This window comes from Artemia franciscana, chromosome 3 (genome assembly GCF_032884065.1).
Source record: "Artemia franciscana chromosome 3, ASM3288406v1, whole genome shotgun sequence".
NCBI classification, from domain to species: domain Eukaryota; kingdom Metazoa; phylum Arthropoda; class Branchiopoda; order Anostraca; family Artemiidae; genus Artemia; species Artemia franciscana.
In genome coordinates, this window is record NC_088865.1 from 40352936 (window position 1) to 40363854 (window position 10919).

The 10919-nt window shown below is 36.7% G+C and overlaps 1 protein-coding gene across 4 annotated transcripts in view; it reads right to left on the reverse strand.

The window, feature by feature from the left end:
• The window catches only part of LOC136025262 (ELMO domain-containing protein 2-like), a 38164-nt gene extending 28280 nt beyond the window's left edge, over positions 1-9884 (reverse strand). The window contains exon 1 of one of the 4 annotated variants that reach the window (XM_065701120.1): positions 9849-9884. The gene's annotated coding sequence lies outside the window, so the exon portion shown is untranslated. Of the gene's footprint in view, positions 1-191; positions 2591-7022; positions 7160-9848 lie in introns of those variants that run through there. The other 3 variants (XM_065701117.1, XM_065701118.1, XM_065701119.1) reach the window with 3 other exon arrangements.
• Positions 9885-10919: the final 1035 nt, after the last annotated feature.

The following is a 10919-nucleotide window of genomic DNA, read 5'->3' on the forward strand; positions in this document are numbered from 1 at the left end:
AACCACATGGAAAATTGTGGCGCCATCTATAAAATCACTTCACAAGTCAGTATTTATAGACTGAGAGTTTGGTAAATGTGATCAGGAACTGGAAAGGTACGTGAGTGAGGCTGTCATCAACAGGAAAAAAACTGTCATTTAGAGTGGTGGTGAAATAACAGCAGATATTTCAAGAGACCCTCACAACTTACTCAGAAGTATCTTTGCTGCCTGTCCTATTCAAAAGAGTTTTCAGCACAGTTGGGAACATTTATGATGACAAACAAAGGTCTCTGAAACAAGAAAATGGTGAAAAGATGTGCTCTCTGCATTACAACTTGCCCCAGTTGGGAGGGACTTATTAAGCACTGTCTAGACTTGAACTTTTTTTGGTTTAATTATTTGTCTAAATCTTTTTTTGCTTTTTTTGGAATTCACAGTGAATTATTGAGGCTGTTCTTTGGTTTGTAATAGACCATCAAGAAAAATGTGTTAAATACCAATATATTGGTACTGGAACCCTAAAATCCATATTGGTTGGGCCCTAATATATATATACAGTATTACTAACAGCTATGCAGTGTTGATATACTGCAAAACTGCTATTGGGATAAGTTGGAAGGTCAGAGAAGCCTCATTGTAGCAAGATGGGTTCCCAAACTCTCTAAAAAACAAGCTTTCAAGGTCAAATTTTTATAAGAAGTATGTCCAATTTTCATGAGGCATGGCGTTTTAAGCACATTTTTTTTTAGTTCTTTCCATGAAAATTCAGGCCTATTTCACTCCTTACCTTCTGAGAAAATTGTCATGAAAAATTACATGTTTTCTAGAATCTCATGTTTTTCAGCTTTAACAACATTTTTCTGAAAATTTTGGAGTGTATCCCTCTGGCCTAGTCTAAAATATCAGCCAACCTCAACTATGTAAACCTATATACATAATATCTTAGATTAAGAGTGTGTTTTGTATGTATAGGATATATGCTTCTTAATCAGTATATCTGTCTGAGATTCAGGCCAAGTACTTGGGGTCCTACCCTACTCAATGCCTTTTTGTGCTCTTACTAAGTATAAAAATTGTTTTACTTAGAAATTCCATTTTAAGCCCTTTATGGACCCTTAAAGATGATACATTTTTCTTTTTTTTTTTTTTTTTTGACAATAGAAAAAGGTTAAAAAGAACATTTTGTATTTCATAACATGCAGAATATTTGTGGCTAACACATTTTGACTACATATTCACTATGCATTACCCCCAATCTCCCCTTAGTGTGCAAATATACAGTCCAAATTATATATTTATCATGTATTTTTTGGTTCTTCATTTTGTCATAGTTAATTCAACTTATGGGTACATGAGTGTCTAAAAAAGAGTGATATTAATTGCTTAACATAAACACTGCAATGTTTTAAAGATTTATAAATTGTTTATTCACTTGGACCAAAATGAAGCAATGCCTATATATATTATCTGACTTAAACAAAATGGAATTTTAATCAAATAGTAAGTTTTTAACCCTTTTCTAGAGCCAAAAATAAGGGGGAAAGGTTTCATCTTTAAGTGTCCACTTAAAATTGAATGGTTCAGAAAGTACATAAAAAAAAAGTATCAAGTGGTTTATTTGCCTAATTCACAGCTCAATAATGGAAATATATCTATATTTACTCAAAGCAAAATATAAATTAGGCCCGTAGGCTATAAGTGACCATCAGAGGGAGAGGGGAGGGCTGTCAGCAAATTAACTTTGATGTTTGGAAAGAGTGTAAAATGAAGAAAATAAGGTAAATTTAAATTTTACAAAATAATTTAGCTAGGATGACAGTGAATATATCAATTGATGCCATTTTTTATGCCTTTTCAGGTTATAAAGGCTACTAGGTCAACTTCCAATAATAAAGGCTACTAGGTCAACTTCCATTTTCAGTCCTTAAAGAGCTCTAAACAGCCCATAGTCACCAATAGTTTAAAAGCATGTTTCTAAAAAAAATCGGCTAGTGAGAAAACATTGCCATTAGTAGCTAATTCAGGAATTGTTACTATTATTCTCCTTAATCTGAAGAGTAAAAATTCAGAAATTTTTAAAAAAGAGCTAAAAACTCCTCAGAAATGACATCAGTTCAAATTTGTAGTTGGTTATATAATTTAGCTAGGATGGAAATGAAAACATCATTTGATGCCTTTTTTATGCTCTTTCATAATTCAATAATTTCTTTTAGGGCTAATTGCATCCTGAGCCCTTAAAGGGGCCCTGAAGGCACTTTATATGAATTAGCCAATGAAAGAGCATAAAAAAGCAACAAATGATATTTTCACTTTTATCTTAGCTAAATTATATAGCCAATTACAAATTTACCATTTATTTTAAGACATTAGTCTTAGGGGAGGGGGCAGTTTCCAAGCTATTTTAAAAAAATTCTGCAAATTTGATTTCTTAATAGGCTAATGTTTTACTATTAATACAAAGGAAAATAATAATTCCATTCCTTAATCAGCTGCAAATGGCTATTTTTCTCACAAGACAGCTTTGTTTTTAAGCATGTTTTAAAGCTTTTGGCAAATATTGACTGTTCTACCTTTTGGGGCCCCATTGAGGGCTCAAAATGGAACAGGGTTCTCTTAAGGGTTCAAAATAGCATCAAGTGATGTATTCACTTCTATCCTAGCTAAATCATGCAGTAAAGTGCAGATTTACCAAAAATAAAGATATTACTTTTATTCTTTCTATGATGTTTACTTAAGACAAAAATAAAATTCTAGTTTAGTGACTTCTTGCTATCTTGGAAAGGGGTTAGGTTAGGGAAAATTAAACTTTCAGGGATGGGCCTGTAGGCTAAAGTATGTCCCAGGAAGGTATCTTTAAGCACCTACCTCTACTCCTTCTCCCTCTAGAGGGTCCTGACTTTTGATGACCTTTAAAAATATGTGTGTTATAAAAGTAAAACCTTGCAAAATGGATTTTCTGCTTGAATGAAGTACAACAAAATTGTTTTCAGCTTCACAGCTTTGCTTAATCCTAATTTATAAGGTTTTAAAGATATGCAAATAGGTTATAAATTTAAAATTATAAGTAGGTTCCTAAATTTTGAAAAAAAAACATTTATATGGCTCAGAATTCTACTCAAATAACAGGAATTGCATTTTGAGAACTAAAGGCAGAGAAAAAGCAACTGGTAACTGAAAATTATGGTAAAATGTGGTTTTGTCAAAATTTCAATAGGTAAAATTCAGGGAAATTTCAGGGCCCTCTAGAGGGAGAAGGAGCAGACATGGGTACTTTAAAAGGTAAAATTCTAGTGGATTGACTTTCAGTTATCTATGAAAGGGGTTAGGTTAGGAAAATGTAACTTTCAATGAAAGCATGCATTACCTTAAATCGCACTGGCCGGCGAATAAGGTTGGGTGAACATCCTGTAGATTCGCCGGTTGAGTGATGGAGGTGGAAGTGCGTTGTCTAGTTCCGTTGAGTAGATCCACTGGCCTCCCAGTGTAGTTTCCACTCCATCGCTGCCCAGTCTCGGTCAATTGCTTTTTTGAAGTTGTCAACAGTTTTGGACTGAACTGTTTCTTCACTAAGGGAATTCCACAGTGGAACAGCACGAGTTGAGAAGAAGTTGGAACGTTCTCTCCGTGAGCTTCTTTGTTGCTGGAGCTTCTTGGTGTGGCCCCGGGTGTGGCTAGAGAGCGACTTATTAAAAAGCCCTGGTGTGACACCATTCTCCAGCAGCTTGTGGGTCAGGATTGCATCTCCGCGTTTCCTCCTGTACGTCAGGGTTGGGAGCTTGAGTTTCTTGAGGCGTTCAGGGTACGAGAGGTTCTTACATTTGGTTGGTAGTTTTGTAGCCCTCCGCTGAACGCTCTCAAGGATCTTCTTGTCCACGACATAGTGGGGAACGGCAAGAGAGACTCCGTACTCAAGTTGCGGTCTGACCAGTCCTGTATATAGCTTCCTGATTGTCCTGGGAGATCTACTGGTGATATTACGTCTGATGAGACCAAGGGACCTGTTGCCTTTTGCAGCTAGGTATCTGCTGTGACTATGGAATTTCATTTTGTCATCAACAATGACCCCAAGGTCTCTTTCTTCGGTGACAGTTTCCAAAGTTATGAGCTTCCCAGTACGATCTGTCATTGTATATGTCATTCCTGGGTTCTTAGGGCCAAGATGTAGGACTTTGCACTTTTCAGCATTAAACTCGAGGGACCAGGAAGAGGACCAGTTGTTGAGGGTGTGCAGATCTGCGCACTGTTGGTTGTTTGCGACTGGGCCAAACAATTTCGAGTCGTCTGCAAACAGTTTAAGGTCATTTTGCACTGACTGGGCTGAGTCATTGATGAACATGTTGAAGAGGGTAGGTCCCAGTTTAGTTCCTTGCGGAACTCCGCTGAGCACTGGAGTTGGGTTTGACATGATTTGATTCCCCTCCTCATCATACATCATCACCCTCTGTATTCTATCCTTGAGAAACTGGATAATCCATTCCCTTACATCTTGGTGGAGTTGATAGAACTCTAGTTTCCTTTCCAGGTACGAGTGTACTACCTTCTCGAAAGCTTTGGCTTGGTCCAGCAAGAGTACGTCAACTGGAAGGCCTTCCTCAATCATCTTGGTGATTATGTCATATGATTGAATTAGGTTTGTCTCCACAGAGCGACCCTTCCTGAAACCATGTTGTCCATCGTATAACAGGCTGTTAGTTTCCAGATGTGCAACGATTGCATCATTTAAGACGCCTTCCATGACTTTTGATGGGACAGAAGTCAGGCTGATGGGTCTGTAATTCTGTGGTTTATCTTTCTGTCCTTTTTTGAAAACTGGCATGACATTTGCTGTTTTCCAGTCAGAGGGAATAGTTTTGGAAGCTATTGACATCTGGAATATTCTTGTCAGGGGTTCCGCTATTTCAGCTGCGGTCTCCTTCAGCAACCTAGGATGGATGCCATCGGGTCCCTTTGCCTTGGATGGGTCCAAAGTTTTTAGGCGCTTGTAAGTATCACAAGCTGTGAACTGGATCGGTGGCATAGGGTGTTTGATGTGGGTGGTTGGCATATCCGGTGGGGGGCATCCAGGGTCTTTAGAGAAATTTGACGAGAAGCATTGATTGAGGGTATCTGCCATTACCAATGGGTCGGTTATTTTGGTTCCATCGCTGGAGGTAAAATGATGGATCGACCTGCGGCTTGGGTTGTTTGAAGTGACATATCTCCAAAACTTTTTTGGATTGGTTTTTGCCTCTAGTGCTATCAACTCCTCATATCTTATGGTTGCTTTTCTGGTCGCATTTCTCAGTTTGTTCCTGGCCTTTTTGTACTGCTCTAGATGGGCTGCACTCTCACAATTTTTATACTTTTTCCAAGCTTTCTTTTTCTTATTAATGACTTTTTTAGCTGTGGTGACATATACGGAAGGGTTCTGGGACGTTCTGAGAAGTAAGTTTTTGTATGCTTCAACTCAAGACTCAGTAGTATGTCCTTGAAAAGCTCCCAGGATGCTTCAGTGTCTTGTTGCAAGGAGTTTTCCCATTCAATCTCTTGTAGGTCCTGGCGTATTTTCTTGTAATCAACAAACGTTCGTTTGATTTTGTTGGTTGGTATCTGATTCAAGATTATTGCACTCAGGATACAAAGATGGTCGCTTGCTCCAAGGGGGGGTAAGTTTGCTGTTGACATAATTTTTTCGGGGTTGTTTGACAGAACGAGATCAAGGAGAGATGGAGTTTGATGATCTCTATGTCTGGTAGGGAACTCAACTGTCTGGACCAGCAGGTTATCAGCAAAGGCTTCAAGAGTTGGATTGGTATAGTTGTTTTGAAGAGTAAAGCCTAAACCATCGACCCACCTGGTGTCCGGCATGTTAAAGTCTCCTGTGATGATGACATTTTTGGGGTTACATATTGTCATTTCGTTTATAATATTTGCCACATACTGAAATGATTCTTCGGAGCTGGGGGAGGAAGGGCTACGGTAAATCACACCAATTCTAAACTTTTCAGACCCTACTGTCAATTCAACCAGGACAGACTCTACCCAAAAATAATTGGCACTTGTGAAAAGGTCAATGTTATTTACCTTCAAGGCTGACTTGATGTATATGGCATACAAAATAATAGGATATTTGAAATTGCAAATCTGTAAGAGTTTAGAAACAAATTTGGGCTATATATTTGCACATCAGGGGGGTGGGGGCAAAGCATAGCATATATTAAATATGTAAACTAACCATTGCTGTATTTAATATAGTTAAATTTATAGCAAACACTATAACTGGCATTTGTAATAGTCAGCTTTTTTGTAATATTTTTGCATGCTTTTATTTAAAATCTGATGTCAAGGAAGAAGAAAATGCCATAACATTGATAAAATTTATATATCCAATTTAATCATGGAAAATCACTGCTTGTGGATGATATAACATTTAAAAAATGGATTTATAATGAGATGGTAAGTTTGAGTCCAATGTTTTAAAGTCTGAGACCAATGTTTTAAGCCTTTTTTATACCCTGTATTTAGGTCATTTATAAGAGGTCAAAAAGTGCTTAAATCTGAATTTCCAGTAGAAGTGATTATTATATTTGTAAAGAGCATAAAAAAGGCATCAAGTGGTATATTCACTTTGTACAAAAGCCGGTAATACTGTTTGCTATAAATTGACCTTTTGAAGTACCTACCTCTACTCCTTCTCTCTCTAGAGGGCCCTGACCTTTGATGACCTTCAAAATATGTGTGTTATAAAAGTAAAATCTTGCAAAATAGATCTTCTGCTTGAATGAAGTACAACAAAATTGTTTTCAGCTTCACAACTTTGCTCAATCCCAATTTATAAGGTTTTAAATATATGCAAATACTTTTCTATAGGCTATTTGCATTTCTGTATATATGCAAATACAAGAATTTTACTGCTAACTCTCAGATGATAACTTTTTAAATGTTCTAAATTCTAATTTGAATGCTAATAAAGATTTTTAAATTTCTAACTCTCAGATGTTAATTTCACAGACCCCCCCCCCACTGCATCTTTGTGAATTAGCAGCCCATATTGTACAGACCGATTTTTTTTTCTCCTCTTCTCAGTATTCACTATAAAAGTTTTGCACATAATCAAACCATCTTGGCTTGGTTATAGTTAAAGGATAAAAATAGGCTAAAACTAGCCTTGGGGTGTGTTCCAGGGACTTACTGTAGTAGGCGAATGGTTACTATTTCCGTTCCTAGCGGGAAAATGGTTACTGTCCAACTCGCTGGGAACTTACTGTCCAACTACTGCCGGCAGTAACCGCAGTAAGTGATTTTCTTACCGTGCTCAAAAGAATGGTTAGCGCAGTAAGTACATAATTCACTTTCTTCAACAAATTTCTCATTCAACAAAAAATAAATATGGACAAGAATAAAGTAATGGAATATCAAGTTATTTGCTTGGAACAAGGTGGGACAGTGATTTTGCAAAAGAAAGAGGGATCTGAGCCAGGTTAGTAAATCACCATATTTTGGGATCAACATTAAAGGACACCCTGAGTAGTAGGCTATCTATTAGCAAGTAGGTTAAATCAATGAAAAACGTATTATTTAATTTAAAGATTTCCATGTTTTCTGGCATATCCAGGCATAATTATTACCTTAAATTGCCATTTGGAATCATTCTAAGGATTGACTTCTTCCTTGTAACATTGAGGCTCCATTAAATTGCCACATGGTAGCATTTTAAGCATTAACTCCTTTTAGGCTCTGTAAACAGGCCTAGGTGAAGTATTACATATAAGTTGAGGATTTATGGGCTGCCAAATCATTATTCTGAGACTGTCTTTAATCCTATTGAAGAAGTAGGCTAGGGTAGACTATTCAGAGTCTATTCCAAAGGATGGTAATTTTATCCAGTAAAATTCTAGTTGATTGACTTCTTGCTATCACTGAAAGGGGTTAGGTTAGGAAAATGAAACTTTCAGGAATGGGTCTACAGGCTAAAGTATGTCCTGGGAAGGTATTTCAAAGTACACATCTCTACTCATTCTTGCTCTAGAGGGCCCTGATCTTTGATGACCTTCAAAAATATATATAGCTGAAGTTACATGTTTCCCATTGATTCTGCCAATCTATCCCTCAACCTTAAGCTCCATGTTAATTGAAGCAACTGTAACAAAGCAAGAATGGGGGAAAAGGTAACAGGTGACAGATTACATTGGAACTACATAATTTTGGCTATATATTTGCACTTTAGGCAGGTTGGAGGTAAATTATAGTATAGAGATGCATGCTTTTCCCTTTGGTATGTAGGCTAAGTAGAAGGTCACTTGTACCTGATGCTGTCCGTGTTGTTTTTAGTTGGATGGGAAACATCCAAAGAAAGTTTCCTTTGAAAAGGAAAGGTGAGAATGCCCAAAAGTGAGATTGAATTTGTCAAAGCTTGGAGGTTTGCCCCTTCAGTCTGTTTAAAGGAAAATGGATTCATAATTGAAGCTTTGTTCATTTCAATCTTAAGGGTGACCTATATTTGTGACAATTCATTAAATGGTTGTAAAGGGGTACTTTTGTTTATTCATTTGTCTTCTTTGTTTTCTAACAGTTTTTTTAATCTTTAAATTGATATCCATTTCTTACAAATTTTTATTGATACCAGAGGTTCATTTACAAGTTTTCATGTACTTTGTAATCCCTGGTCTCACAATTACATTTAAATTTACTGAAGCTAGGAAACATAGAGCTACTATCTATTTAAAGAAAATCAATAGATATAAATAGGTTTTATTGTATTTAAGCCCTAGGGCCATGGCAATTAAAGACAAATTAAAGAAGATTAACTTTAAAATACTGGACATTAAATAAGCATGATAATCACAAAGAAAAACAAATAACAAAATTATACTTCTGTGTTCAGTTGCCAACCTGAGCAACAGTCATAATTTTTTTAAATCTTGTAGAACATTCACCCCAATTACATTCACATGCTATCTCTCATGACCCACACTCTTGTCCATACATCCACATTTCAGGGAAATAGAAGGACCATCATACTGGTATTCTTCATTTTTACTTATATTTAATGGGTTTGAAAGAAAGTTTCTATGGCTAAGTCAGTAGGCCAGTAAAGGACCTGGTGGTCCTTTAGCCAGGTAGTGCAATAGGAAGCTAGGGACCAGCCAGCCTATGCTCTTGCATGCCCTTCCTTCTTACTGTCCCTAGATTTCCATCTGTACTCATTTAAAGTTAGGCCAATTCTAGCTGAGGTTAGTCATAACACCAACCCCTATCCAAAACAAAATAAACTGACAATGCCAGGAATTAAACCTGTACCCCTTGGACAAAGCATTCCAGCCCAGAGCGCCTACCACTTAGCAAGGAACACAAATTTGACCAGAGAACAATAATTATTTAAAAAAAAGTAGAATATTGAAAAAAACTTGCTATAGTGTCCCACTACTATCCTGTAAATGCTATAGGCCCATTTTATTTAGACAAATCAATTTAAGACAGGTATCAACAAAACTCCATCAGGGATTGTATATGCTTAAGATACAATCAAGCTATTTGAATGCTTAATTTTGAGATATTCTAGTCTTGAAATAATAAAAAAAGAGAAAAAGTATATGATCTATTTATTTTTCACCAGCTCATTTGAGCGAAATCATTTGTGACAGCCAAATGCCCATGTTTGGCTTAGAAACTCTCTAAATGCTCTGAAACAGAAGGAATAAAAAAATTATACTAATCAGCATTAAACTGTCCCTTAAATTTAAACACTTGCATTTAATTCGAAAATGACGCTACTGCTAGTCAGCTTACTGTGCCGTTCCCACTGGCTCTACTGCAGTTAGAAATGGGCAGTTACCGCGCAGTAACTGCAGTTACTGAAAAACCGTCAGCTGGAACACACCCTTGGCCTAATCTCTCCTCCCTTTCTGCATGTTCTTCTTCTCGGTCAGAGACGCTAATCGTACAGCACTTTCACTTCGAAATTTTATAAAATATATTACTATGGCCTAAAAACGGGAGATCCTAAAAAACCTGTGATTTGTAAGACAATTCGACAATTTAGCACCCCGGCAGCCATTATTCTGTACCACATATATAAACAGGAACAGGAGTGAGCTTATTATAGTGGAAAATTTTCAAAAGGTAGGACACATATTTAGGCAGTATGATCAAACTAAAAAATATTCGTCACCATGGGTCTCGGTGCATACAAAAGCCCTTCCCATATCCTTTGGTGAAGTGCTTCGTGGTATATTTTTCAGTAAATCGAACAACTTTGAAAACGGTGCGAACCTGTATTATTTATTATGGCAAAAGCAGAAAGAAAGAGGGTGAGTCGGCGAAGTGGTTCACTACTATCCCGTCTGACAGATATGGCTTATGACTTGACTGAGTGGTTGATCCAGGATTTCTAAAAGGGGGTTTTGGACTAAATTTTAGCAAACACGAAAATTTCCAGCGCTGATTCCTGATCAACGCTGTAGCAGGGAAATGGCTGGAATTTAATAAATAGTAGGAGAAGAATCCGCGAAGTGGTGGGACTATTTGAAATTTGCCACAAAATGTTTTACCACAAAGGGGTAATCTAATAGTTTTAGCACAGAGTATCTATTAAGATTCACAATTATCCCCTGTTTTAGATAGTAATATTGTGCCACGGAAGGTCAGAACTTTTTTCTTCTTGGTAAAGAAAATAATTCCCTTGAATATTTTCTCTTTTATATTGTTGTCTTTGGGCCATAAAAATGTCCTTTGAACTTTGATGTGGGACCTTTGTGTTTCTTCTAATAACTGGTGAAATAGCCCTTTCGAAGAAAATACCAAACGCCTGTTAAGAACTGTTTGCCGTGAAATTCTTAGTGAGTTTTCAAAGATTGAAAGGCATAAAAAGATTTGTATTTGTATTGTAAGAAGAATGTAAAGTAATACTTGTTATTATTATTTTTGTAAATATGTTTCCACGAACTTGTAAATTACGT